This window comes from Rattus norvegicus, chromosome 1, assembly GCF_036323735.1.
Source record: "Rattus norvegicus strain BN/NHsdMcwi chromosome 1, GRCr8, whole genome shotgun sequence".
NCBI lineage: Eukaryota > Metazoa > Chordata > Mammalia > Rodentia > Muridae > Rattus > Rattus norvegicus.
The window spans coordinates 188028505-188041972 of record NC_086019.1 but is presented as its reverse complement, the minus strand read 5'-3'; the positions used below and the strand labels follow the sequence as shown (position 1 = coordinate 188041972).

Here is a 13468-nt window from a genome sequence, read left to right as displayed (position 1 = left end):
GTGAAGTCAGCCCAGGCTGAGGAGACTTCACAGAACTTTCTACTTCAGTGCCATCTAGGAATAAGACACAGGAAGTGTGGGCATATGAGGGACCAGACAGTATCTCTGTGACATTTAGTTGCCTACATCACACATAGCAGTTGTGGAGTGCACACATGGAGGTATGATGTAGCGCAGAACTGCAGATCATGGTGAAAGCCAACTTCTTTTTCCTAGAAGAAAAAATGGGGTACTTGCTCCTGCTCCTGGGCATTGATGAAAAGGTCTGTAGCACCTTAGAGTCTTGAACCAGCTGTACTGCAGAGCTGAGAGGCATCTCCATTCCTGGCCTGCCCAGACCTCAACCTGTCACTGCCTCTCCTGCTCCTATTACATCATAGCCACCCCTGATTCCCAAGCTCCAGCTCGACTTGTAACATTACAGGTGTGAAAATGAAATGTCAAAGTTTTCTCACTCTCTCTCAAAAAGAACGTAAGACAGTTAGAGACGATACATTCCTAGCACTCTAAATGTCTTTCACTTTTCAAAGTCTCCTAGAATTCTCAAGACACAGAACCTTCCTGAGCTCCATTGACTTTTACAGTGTTGTTTTATTTTTTTTCCATGTTTCCTTTGAAAGGTTGAGAATTTGAAGGAAAGCTTGCAAGAAGGCAAATTAATATTTTCTGAATCTTTTATTATGTGCCTGATTTATACTAAAAGTTTCCTAATGACACATTCATGAAAATCATATGAGGATCCCAGAATTCCAATTCTTCCCAGAACCCAAAGACACAGACAAGTCAGAGAACATGGTTTCAGAGCAGGCCTGTGTTACAAACCAAAGTCAAAGTCGGCTTGCTTTATGCAGTAATATTGTGTGCCATTAAACCAATATTTGGGATTGTAGCTTCGTGGTAGAGCACTTATCTAGCACGCACAAAGACCTGAGTTCAGTCCCAGTATCGCTGTATTAAGTATGATGACCTAAGTATAAGAGAGGAAAAACAGAAGGACCACAATCATGTAGTTCAAATGCAAGAACGGAACTGAATACAGCTGATTCTATACATAAGTCCCTTCCTCTAACAGGTGCACAAGGATGATATCCAGATGGATGAACAATGATGGTTTCAAGGTCACACTGTCTGGCACCAAAAGGATAATACTTTTCTTCAAGAACCAGTTAAAGATCATGGCTTAGGCAACTAAGTTCACCTTGACTGCCAAAGAGGCCTTAGTGCCTCCTTTCTGTCCTAAGGTGGCCAAAGGACTCTAGACTAAGACTCGAGCTACAAGGTACAAGAGCAGAGTAAACTAGTTGTGATAGAGGCTACATTGCCTAAAAAATACAGAAGAAAAGAAGGAAGAGGAAGAGAAAGAGGAGGAAGAAGAACAAGAAGAAAAAGGACAAAATGTACAAGAGAAACAAGAACAAGATCAAGAAGGAAGAGGAGAGGAAGAGGAAGAAGAAAAAGAACCACCCCCATTGTTCTGTACCTATAGAGAGATTTGCTAGCTCATGCTTGGGCTAGGCCATCACTCTGCCCTCTACTAGTGGATTTTCGAAGCCAGAAAGTAAGGTGAGGAGGGAGAGAGCTGGAAAGAGGATGAACATGAAGATGTAGCTCAGTCAATACCCCCTCCCTCCTGGGCACTAGAGATGCAGACTCATACTTTAGACATGTGTTTTCTGAATGTTCTAACACACCACTCACCAGATTAGGTTCCAAGGAGACAGACAAATGAAAGCTGCCTATCCGTATGGGAAAAGCATCCTATAGCTTCTACTTCAAGAACAGCACTACTACACAGAATAAAATGATCCTTGGGAAAGAGGCAACTCTCCCCACAGAGGAAGAGGAGATCTTTCTAAGGTCTGGTCTTGGTCTTGAAGTGTGACTTGCTTAAGGGGTGGAGGATGTTGTAGGCTGAACCTGGAAGGTTCCATAAAGGTCTTTGTGTCATAAACTCTCAGTCCCAGTGTAGAAAGAAATCAGGTCACTGGAACCATGGGGACTTACTTATTCAGACTCTATTCTTTTATCTCTGCTTCCCAGCTATGAAAGCTGGGTGTCTCTGCCCCCCACTTTATATGCTGTCTCACCACAAGCTTAAATGTAGCTAAGTCGAGAGACCATGAAATAAGCCTTTGAAACCATGAACCAACATAAATCCTCCCTGCTTTTAAATCTTGTGTGTCTGTGTTATATCACACTGATGGGGGAGCTGTTGAGTGACTGAGGACACAGGCAGCACTGAGCAGAGCAGAGGGTATGTACGTGGCCATAGGGAGATTAGCCAGTACTTTCAGCCATCAGCATGAGCATCCCATGGCTGAAGCAGAGCAGGTGTCAGATGGGGAGACAGTAGGACGAAACGATGCAGATTCAGATGGTAGGTTCCAGGGACAAGCTCCATGGGTCAAATGTCTGCAGCCACTTCCTGTAATCACTATGAATCTATTTTAAAAACTCACATTAAACATTCGCAGAATCTTCAACACATTCTAAGGACAGAATAAATTCCATTATCATTATGTGTGGTCTGATCAGAACATTAATAAATAAAATTAGTTGCAGAAACAGAAATGCTCGCCCTCCACTGAAGCTTTAAGTAAAAGAGTAGGATGTGTAGAGCTAGTTGGACTGCAGAACGCGACTGCTACGCCACAGAGCTCAAAGTAAGTACCAACCCCTTCTCACTGCATGGCTCAGAAGAGGTTACCGAGCCTCTCTGCTGCTTAGCCTTTCCACATAGAAACAGGGCAGCTGCAGAGCCAGCCTCCTAAGGCTAAGGCATTTGTGGAGCTATGCTGTGTCTCTGCGTGGAGGAGTCAGTCCGCATTAGCTGTGATGCCTATTACCCTCCAGGCCATTGCTCCTTGCGTAGACCAGGGATGTGTTTTCTTTCTCCTTTTCTAGGAGGCCTCAATGGGAGGACAGGGAGCATCATTCATCTCTTGGCAAGAGCACTTCAGATTCTGCACATCCTTACGGAAGGCAGAAGTACACTCTCGGATTGGTGGCAGCTATCAGTTTCAGCAATGCAGTGCTCTGTTCAGACCTGGACACTATCCCCTCGTCTTTGCTGGAAACTGTACCAGGTTAATCACTCACCAACACTTTTTGCCCTGTGATTTGTACTCAGGAGTAAAGGGAAAGCAAAACATAACAAACAACAACAACAAAAACCTTTGGGAAGATCCACACTCTGCTGACAGAACAACCAGCAGGCAGAGACAGGACAGGACCCTGGCAGGAGGGTAGGAAGGAGAAGGGGTCCCAGCTGTGCTCCTCCTGATGGCAGTGGTAAGCATCAGTTAGTCTCCAGCATCTGCACAAGAGTGGCAAGCACAGAATTCCAGGCTTTCATTCTCCGTGAGTGGAACCCATTAAAAATGTTGTTTGTTTCCTGCAAGAGAATAATCCAGCCTGCAATTCAAGCCCCAGACAATAAACGTGTTTATTTAAAATCAATCTTAAGTCAAGGTATCTGTTCACATCCTTAGAAGGATCCAGCTGAGGGGCAAGCTACAAGCTCTGCCTTCACTGACCACGGATCTTTCTGGGAGGTGGAGCTACTGCAGGTCCAGAGCATCACAAGCAGACTGTGTTTGGAGAGGGACACCAAGACTACCAGTCACTCAGTTGGTGAAGGGAGTAAGAGCTTGTCCCCTCTGTGACAAAGAGCTGGTCCCCACCAGGATGACTACTTCACTGATGCCTACAGAGGTATCAACTGAGAGAGGGGATGGGTCACGGGTCAGAGCTCACAGCACTGTACGGACATGCACACACTGAGAGATGCAAGCACACACACCCGTCCACATACACATCCCTATACACATAAACACACTTCCATACATATACACATATATCCATATGCATACACTATCTGCATGCATACACACTGACCCATATACATAAATACATGTGTGTCACTACACATATACATGCTGACCCATATAAACATGTGTATAGATACACACACACACACACACACACACACACACGTCTTCACACATATATAAGCAGTAAGTATACCCAAATGCATGATCCCCACATAAAACCACACCTACATATGGATGGGTATATCTTCCACACAGAGAGACAATCATGCACACAAGCAGGGATGATGGGAAGGTGAACATGATACTGGCAGTCTGCTTTGCTCAGGGAATCCATCCCTTTGGAGAGCCTTATTCTCATCTACTCCGAGTTAGCAAGAATGTCTCTGAGAACAAACCCATTTCAGTTCCAATGTGGACATGGATTTAGCTCACAAAGGCAAATGCCTACCAGACCTAAGGAAAGCACATCATGGGTGGGAAGGGCTGGGAGTAACAGCAGCAACGGATGGGGACTGTGGCAAATGGGAGAACCCACCTATCTAGGAGACAAAAGGTGCTCATCGTCCTGCACCACTGGACTGGGACCATGAGAGATGGACCCCATGCTTGAAGGTAGACAGAATTCCATCTTCTACTAGAAAATCTCCGAATCTTAAAACATCACTTACTGATTTAAATTGCTTTAAACCGTGTCCAAGCAAACCAAGCTAGACTGGTTAGTAATATAAAGCCGTCCCTCTGCTCCGGTGGGAATAGCGGGCCTGAATGGTCGTGGACAACTTTGATGAGGAAAGAAACACATGCACGGCCCCACACACACCTCCTATGCCTAAATCCGTGCAACACCAATGGCCTGGTGTCCGGCGGTGGGAGGAAGGCCCTGCAGTCCTGGGACCCAATAATTTGTCACAATACTCTTCCTCAAAGTAAAAAATGAAGGAGGGAAGGAAGGATGGTTGGAGAAAAGGAGAATGCTTTTGGGACTTTAAGAGATAGGAGCCACTTGAAGGGAGTAGGTCACTAGAAGTGGGTCCCTGGCTTCTATGTTATCCTTGACCACTTTGTCTCATTCCTTGTGGTCCAGAATGATGATCGTACCTTTGCCACACATTCCTGCTGCTATAATCTGTGAGGCTCTGCCTTGCCTTTTATCCAGCCATAATAGACTGAAACCCTGGAACCGTGAGCCAAAACAAACCTGCCCTCCTCTAAGCTGTTTTATTGGGTATTTTCTTACGGTGATGCCAGACTTGTCATTTTCTCTCAAAAGGGAATATATGGCTCTCTTCTCAAAACAGCAGTGAGGATAAAGTAAACAGTCTGTGCCGAATTCACCAAACTTCTTTCTACAGCAAAGTCACGTTGTCAGCTTTTGTACCTGGACACACTGTGAAGATGGAGCTTTTGGCAATCTCATCATTACATCACCAGTTCTTTTATCACAGTGTCTGGCACATGATATGATTTCCACCAACATTTCCTTTAAGCAGTGACTGGGAGTGGCCCGTATATGGTTATCCCAGATAAGCTAGAAGTGTACATTTAAAATCCTGAAAAAACAAAAGTGGTTTTACACACCTATAATCCCAAACAAATCGAGTGTAGCTGTGTACAACCATAACTCAGATGAGACAGGAGTGGCAGTGTGCACCTATAATGCCAGAAAAGGTAGAAGTGGCAATGTGCATCTATAATCCCAAATAATCTAGGAGAATTAGTGCGCATCTACACCCAGATAAGCGAGGAGAGGCAGTGTGCACCTATAATTCCAGTTAATCTAGGAGAAGAGTATACTTATAATCCCAGCATTTAGGATACAAAGGCAGAACTGCCAGTTAGGCTAGCTTAGGCTACAATGCAAAAGTCTTCCAGGAAAGGAAGGGAAAGGAAAGGAAAGGAAAGGAAAGGAAAGGAAAGGAAAGGAAAGGAAAGGAAAGGAAAGGAAAGGAAAGGAAAGGAAAGGAAAGGAAAGGAAAGGAAAGGAAAGACAGGACAGGACAGGACAGGACAGGACAGACAAGACAAGGAGACGACATGTACACAGGTGACTGAAAGCACCAGGTTATTACAGGAACAAGGCATAGAGTGCTCACCACTAACACCACCTCCAATGGTCATCTAGGAAGGTGAGATAAAGTATCAAACTCTTTCAATGGCAGTAGCTAAATCTGGACCTAAGTTATATCCCATGCATCACTGAGCAGACATACTCCTGAATTCATCTTGTGTGGAACGATCACTCATAGTTCACTGTACACGGACTAAAATCATCTCAAGGCTCCTGGATGGCAAGAATCTGACCGGAAAACTTCACCTTCCACCTCATCCTTGCTATCTCTGGAGGTGAGATCACAATTGAATTAATTCACAGCACAGAAGGAAGAGTCTCTTTCTGGTCCATCTATCCCCTCCACCTGAGGCCATATAGCTAGTAGGTTGACTGCTTGTTTATAACCCTTGACCTTGAACACAAGTACATAGAGGTTCCTATATCCCTGACAGGATCGGCCTGTTGAGCCTTGGATGGTGTTGGGGTACTATTCTGGAATTCTTGATGTTCACTCAGTTCATTGTGCTCTTCTGGATATCACTGCAATAGCAGTGAACTAATGGCAACCAGTAACCAGAATGCTACCTCAATTATGAGCCAAGTCCCCTCTCGGGATGAGGAACACTGGCATTGCATTCAGGGTCAGTCAGCCATGATCTAACTATATACGAGCTTCTGACAATACTGTCTACTTGTCACTGCTTTGTTTGAAGTGAACACTACATGGGCTAGAGTGCTGTTTCAAAGGAGAAACATCCACAGACGCTTGCTATGGGAGCTCTAATGGAGGCAGTGGTAGTACTTATTCCATAATTACTGAGTTAGACCTGGACCAGCAAGAGACAATTCACTGAGAATTACACAGAAGCAAGTCATCTTTAGAGAATCTAAATCATGAAGACTGTCCCACCTATGGCTGAGGATATGGCCCAGTCAATCCTGGCCACCTCTTTGGCTGAAGCAATGACAGCCTTCTTGTCCTTAACTATGATTTTGAATATGGACCCCTGTACGCTCATCAAAGCCTAATATCAGTCTGAGATGCCCCCCACCCCCTTGTCTCAAGAGCATTTGGTGAATGGGTGTCTTCATTCCTGGCTGGACTCCAATGCAGGCAAGCTGTAGCCTGCTCCTCCAGACTGAGTCTTGACAATCAGAATCCCTGAAAATTGGCTTCTCAGTGGTGTCTGCATGTTTGTAATGCCCTGGCCCAGTGAACAGGAGCATCTTTCAGAATAAATGCAGCAAAACAGAATTTCATACCAGGATTCATTTTACACACACACACACACACACACACACACACACACACACCCCACACACACACACATACACACACACACACACACACACACACACACACACACACAAAGGGTTTGCTTCCAAGGAGCAAAATATAACTTTTAATAAGGTTAGGGCTTCAAGAAGCCCATCCCAGCAGCTGTGAGCTTTTTCTTTCCTATTTCACAAAATGTTTCGCACAGCCTTCATTCCATTCCAGCATGCTCCTGTGGTCAAGAGTCCTCCAGAACATGGCTGGGCTGCCAGTCCCAGTGTATATTTCCTCCTCTCCCCTACATCTCATCCCTTTAAGCCATTTCTCTCCTTTGTGTCTGAGCTTTTGTTCTGGGGGAAGGAGACAGGATGACAGGGATCAGAGGAGAGCCTTCACATGTTATTTCTATTCCAATAATACCAAGGTAAGTTCACACACACATAGTCCTGAGTGAAATTTTCTCCCTTAAGCAGAAGAGCAGTTTCACCGAAATCTGCATCCATGGTCACAAGTCACAGTGGGTTTCCACAGGGCAGAGTGCAAGAAAAAAATCCTTCTAAGTCTAGAATGCACCACTAGCGGTTCCAGCATTCTCTCTTGGTTTCCCTATCCATCAAGCAAGTTGGCACTGATTTGGGATCTGAGTCCTGTTATTAATGTATCATCTCTAGTTTATGGGCAATTAGAATTAGGTGTCCTGTAGGATTAAGCCAGCAAGATGTGCCAAGTTGGAAAGATGACTATATTTTCAAGCTCTGGCTGGCACAGAGAAGAATGATGTAGCACTGCCTACCGGGGAAGAGCATACACAAGAACATAGGCACACACAGACATGGTGTGTGATTTGACTCAGCTTGGATACTTCCTGGCCATGTGCAATCGTTAGCCCTCCTCATCTCAACAGCGAAGATGGATTATCCACATTAAATAAAAAACACTGTAAAGGAAAATATCTGCCCTACAGTCTCTGTAAATGTGTCCTTTCTTGCCCCCCTTCCCTCCTGCTGCTCTGAAAATCATTCCAGTCCAAGGGATAAGGGCCAGAGCTCCAAATCCGAAGGTGAGCGCCTTCATGAGAAGCCCCAGCATACTGCAAACAGAACCAGCCTCTTTTCCACACATACCTGCTCAGCCCTCTGCATCCCTGATATCACTGGCATGGACTAGTTGTCTGAGCCAGAAGTCAATTTCAGTGCCTGGGATTCATCACATCATCCCTTCAAATCTGCTTCCATTTCTTACCTCTATCTCCTTCTCTGTCCCTGCTGCTGCCTCCCTAGCTCAACCCACATTACCATCTCCAGTAGTGTAATAACTCTTCTGACATCCTTTCTTGCCTATTCGAACTGCCCCTCCAACTCCACATTTGGAGAAATGTTTCTAAAAATTCAAATAGAAATAAGACTCCTTGCTTACCAAGTCTGCCCTCAGCACCACACACACTCTTTCCCGCTGTGACTGCATTCCAGACTCCCTTACCAGTCTATTCCTCCCCCTACCCTTTGTTTTAAAGCACAACTCATTTCTGTTTGTCTCCTGAATGCATCCTTATTAATAATTCTACACCAAACCCTGTGCCTGCAATCCTCCACCTCCTTATGTAGCCATATTTCAGAGGTGTGTGTGTGTGTGTGTGTGTGTGTGTGTGTGTTGCACCCATGCATGCATGTGTGCATGTGCTCTTCTAGATCCTTCTCATCCTCAGATTTTTAACTTAACTAGTTATCCGTCCTGTCCGTGTTTCTAATGCAGTACCTACTACAATATCTGGTGCTTAGTCTAAATTTAGTAAGTCTGTAAATAATTTAGAAGTCGAAGGTTTACCTAGATATGGCAAAGGCATGCCTTCTCTGACTAGTTCCACTGTAAGCCAGCAAACCTCACTTTTAAAAAAGACAGGAAAAAAGGGGGGTCAAAATAGACAAACTTTAAAAACAGAAAACCAATGAAACAAAAATAGATAGACAGACAGACAGACAGACAGAAGCACACTCATATACATACAAAGAAGTCATTTTGTATTGGCCAACTATTCCTGGGCATGGACCTTCACTAAAGTACAGGTCAATATTCCCAGTGTTTCCATTGTTTCCCTTCCCAGTTCTGTCAAATATGGAAGCAAATACCTTCTTGGCAAGGGTTATGGAGTAAGTCCACATCTCTCAGTGCTGGGACTTTGTTTTAAACAAGTGTACATCTCTTTTCAGGCTGCCTCAGTATTCGTGAGTTCATGTGTGCATCATCCCTGTGGTATGTATCTGCAAGCTGATGTTTCCCCTTGGAGTCTTCAGCTACGTCTGACTCTTAGAATCTTTCTGCCTCATAGATCCTTGAGTCTTTAAGGGAGGTAAGCCAGCAAACCTCATTCTTATCTAGCTATCAGCCCTGGGAAGAGGTAGGAGAGAGCCATGAGACATGTGCAGTGGCCTGAGCCATACCACAGAAACATTCATCAGAAAGCAAAATGGCACTTGAAATCAAAGCTCTTCTGGAAGTTTCAGAGCACAGCACAACTTTGGCAAGCATAGCACCCTCTCTTCTGCATTGTATAAAGAAAACTGCACAGGTGCTGTGGTGCTGAGTCCAGATGTCTTATCCTGAAAGGGGATGGAAATTAGGCAATAATAACCATCCTGAAGTTTTGATACAAGACAGGGCAGGCCCAAATCTTTCAGGGCCTCCAACAGAGACATCAACGTGGAAAGAAAGACTGTGAGCGAATGGCATGAGGCAACAAGTACGGATGGTGTAGCATCCTTACAATGGGTTACATCTACAAGGCAGAAACAACCTCAACACAGAAATTGAAAACGGATAAAATCTCTTAGGCAGAGACATGATTCACATTTGTAACCAATGATATAATCAACACCAGCATTGACCTAGAACGATATAATGATTACAGCAAGTGTTCAAATGGATACGAAGAAAGTGCCCACTTCGTTCAGAAGGTCTAATTTCTCTCTCACTCTGAGAAACGAGCAGATGGGGGAAATGGGCAGAGGGAACCCAAGGTAGTGAAGGGGAGGAAGAGAGTGTCGCACCAGAAACATCTCTATAAGGCAATGGGTGCCCAACTTTATTTAACAGAATCAGACCTTTATTATACTATTTTACCATCCTAGGCGCCATCACAGTGGCTGGAAATCAGACAGAGACAGTTGTTGACTACCCAGGAGAGTGAAACCACTTGAAGATCCCTGCCCTCCATAACGCCCATCACAGCATCAGAAGGAAACCTGCAGAGCCCAGCACTATCTCCATTCATGACCCCTGCCAGCAAAAAGAAGGAAGAGGCATAACAATTTGAGATCATAGAACCAGGAGATAGTAGTCAGATACATTTATCATTTTGTAGAGGTATATGCAGAGTACGATGACAAATTATAACTGAGTGTGATGGCATGTACCTGTGACCCCTGCACTTAGAAATCATGAGTTCAAGACCAGCCTGGAGTAAATAACAAAACACTACCTTAAAAACAAACAAAATAAATACATAAATAAATTATAAATTAGAAACATAGAATGTGCAAAGAGGTAATGAAGTAATTAAATGTTTGTGGAAATATTATAATATCAGTGTGTTTTTACTCCAGGCAGAAACTTAAACTTGCATGCTCTGATGTATGAGCCATATTCCCAACTCCAGCCTTTGCAAAACCCACCAGACAATGTCGACATGCAGCAGCCTTCTTCAACTAACTGAACACCTACCATGTGCCAGGACCTGGACACACTTCCAGGCCCATCTACAGAGTTTCAGCAAGCTTAGGGTGAGGACTCTCTCTGAATCCCACAAAACAGCAACAATGGAGTCATTATTTTAAAATAAGAAATGGCCTTTTCTAAATACCTCCTGTCCATCCACACCACTCTGTTCTAAGTGCATTCTCTACAACAGTTCATTTAACACTCACTCCCAAGGGTACTTGCTACTATTCACACCCATTTTACAGATGATAAAGGGAAGGTAGAATGTGTTTAGGTGACTTTTCTTCAGCCAGAGTAGATAGGCATAGGAGCTAAAGCAGGCTTAAGGCTATGAGACATAGAATATTGAGACAAAGGGAAGTGGCCCCTCATGCTAACTTTCCACTTATCCAGGCTAACCATGAATTTTGTAGTCCATCCGTGTGCCCTCAGCAGATTTGCTGTAGAAAAAAGTAAGCTCCAGGTAAGATCCCACTTGGTTTGTGGTACTCCTGAGAAAATTTGCTAGTGGCAAAGAGAGGTGCTGGGACATACCTATCATCCTAGAATTCAGAAGGCTGATGCATGACTGGAAGCCAAGCTCAACTGGGGATACATACTAACTCTGAGGCCAGCCAGGGCTACACAGTAAGACCCTGTCTCAAAATGTTTGGTTGGGAAGATGGCTCAGATTTAGTGCCTGCCATGCATGCATGAGGACCTAAGTTCAAGACACAGCACCCACATAAAAAGCTAGGCATCATAGTATGCATCTGTAGGCAGAGCTAGGAGTGTCCCCAGAGTTTGCTCACCAACCAGTCTAACTGAATGAGGGCCAGTGTAAAGAGTCTGTCTCGCATCATAGGATGGGGAGCAATTTAGGCAGATGCCCCTTACCTTTCTATGGTATGGACTCTACATAGATACATGCATACACATTAATAGCTACACACACACACACACACACACACACACACACACACACATACACATACAAACACACACAAACACACATACACACACACATATACACACACAAACACACATACACACACATATACACACACACACACAAACACACACACATATACACACACACACACACGCACACACACATACACACCCCACACGGACATGAATAAACAGGAGAAAAATAACCAAAAGATTAAAGTTCCCTTTCAGTGATGGAGCTCTTATCCAACATTCCTAGGACCTTGATTTCAATCGCAGGACCAGAAAAGAAAGGAAAACTCCAGTGTAGTGACCCATCTCAAGAACTGGGAGTGAGCTTTTCCAGGAGAGAAAAAGACCCCAGGGGAAGGAGGCTTGGCTCAGCTCTGGCTACTCCTCACTCCCGAAATGCAAGCTGAAGCACATTATTTCACTAGTGCGGACATGTTGTGCCTGCACATCCTGAGGAAGACCACCAGCTGACGGATGCCACAAGGACAGAACAGGTTCAGTGGGGAGAAAGGGAAGGCAGCAAATGAGACGCACACTCTCAACTGCTAAATGTCAGTAGAAGATGACCCGAGAAAAGACTGGGGTACAGGGAAGCCTGCACCCTCAGACACATCAAGCTACAAGAATGGGATGGGATTGGCAAGAGACTGTTCACCACATTTTTGTGACTTTATAAATGTCTTTGCAATAGCTCGCCTCTCATGGGAGGATTAAAGGGTGCCATCTTCCGTTGCTGCCATTGGTGCACTCAGCTCAATTTGAAGAATTGTCCCAATTTTTTACACAGGATCTCTTCCTTCACTCTTTTGTGGTTTTGATTGTAAAATTTGCTTTTTATCTTTATCTTGATGTCAGTATTTCAACTGCTAGGAAAATCATCAACTTTTCCACTTAGAAAAATCGCCCCCAAGAGTGAGTTTCCTTTACTCTCAGAGGCAGCACACTGCTCAGAGCTAAACTTAGCCCATGGAAAAGTCTGCTCACCCCCACATCCCCATCCCTGCCTTCCTCACATCTTTCTTCTCTTTTCAGAACCCGCATCATGCTACTGAGGACCCTGCCATCCACAGACAGCCTGCACCTACCTCCTTTCTGTATCACTCTCTTTGAAAGCAAAGAAAGTGAGGGCTCAAAATCGTTAAATGACTAACCCAAGGTTGCATGGTCTGTATCTGTCAGAGTTTTGAAATACATACACAATTGATTTTATTTTTATGCATATGAATGTTTTGCCTGCATGCATGTATGTTTACCATGTACATGCCTGGTACCCATGGGGGCCAGAAGAAAACAATGGATCCCCTGAAATTGAAATAAGGATGGTCGTGAGCCTCTGCAAGAGCAACAAAAGTATCCTGAAGCACTGAGCCATCTCTCCAACCACTAAACGGGGGAGGGGTGGAAGTTATAGGGAAAGCTGGGCGATCATGCAGTTGTTGGAAGCATTTACCATGCAAAGTGGGAAGACTAGAGTTTGGAGCCCCATAGCCCACATGAGCATTAGGTGGGCACAGAGGTGCTTCTGCAATCCCGGCAGTTGGGACGCGGAGAGAGGCAAGTTCGTTAGCTAGATTAGCTGTGTGGCTGAGCTCCGGATTTAACTGAAAGAGTCAGCCTCAGTCAGTGAGATAGAGAGAAATGGAGGAAGCTCAG

The 13468-nt window shown here is 44.6% G+C and overlaps 1 protein-coding gene across 1 annotated transcript in view; it reads right to left on the bottom strand.

Annotated features, from left to right (window-relative positions):
* Positions 1-13468, bottom strand: part of Hs3st4 (heparan sulfate-glucosamine 3-sulfotransferase 4) — a 405743-nt gene that overhangs the window by 333897 nt on the left and 58378 nt on the right. The window lies entirely within an intron of this gene.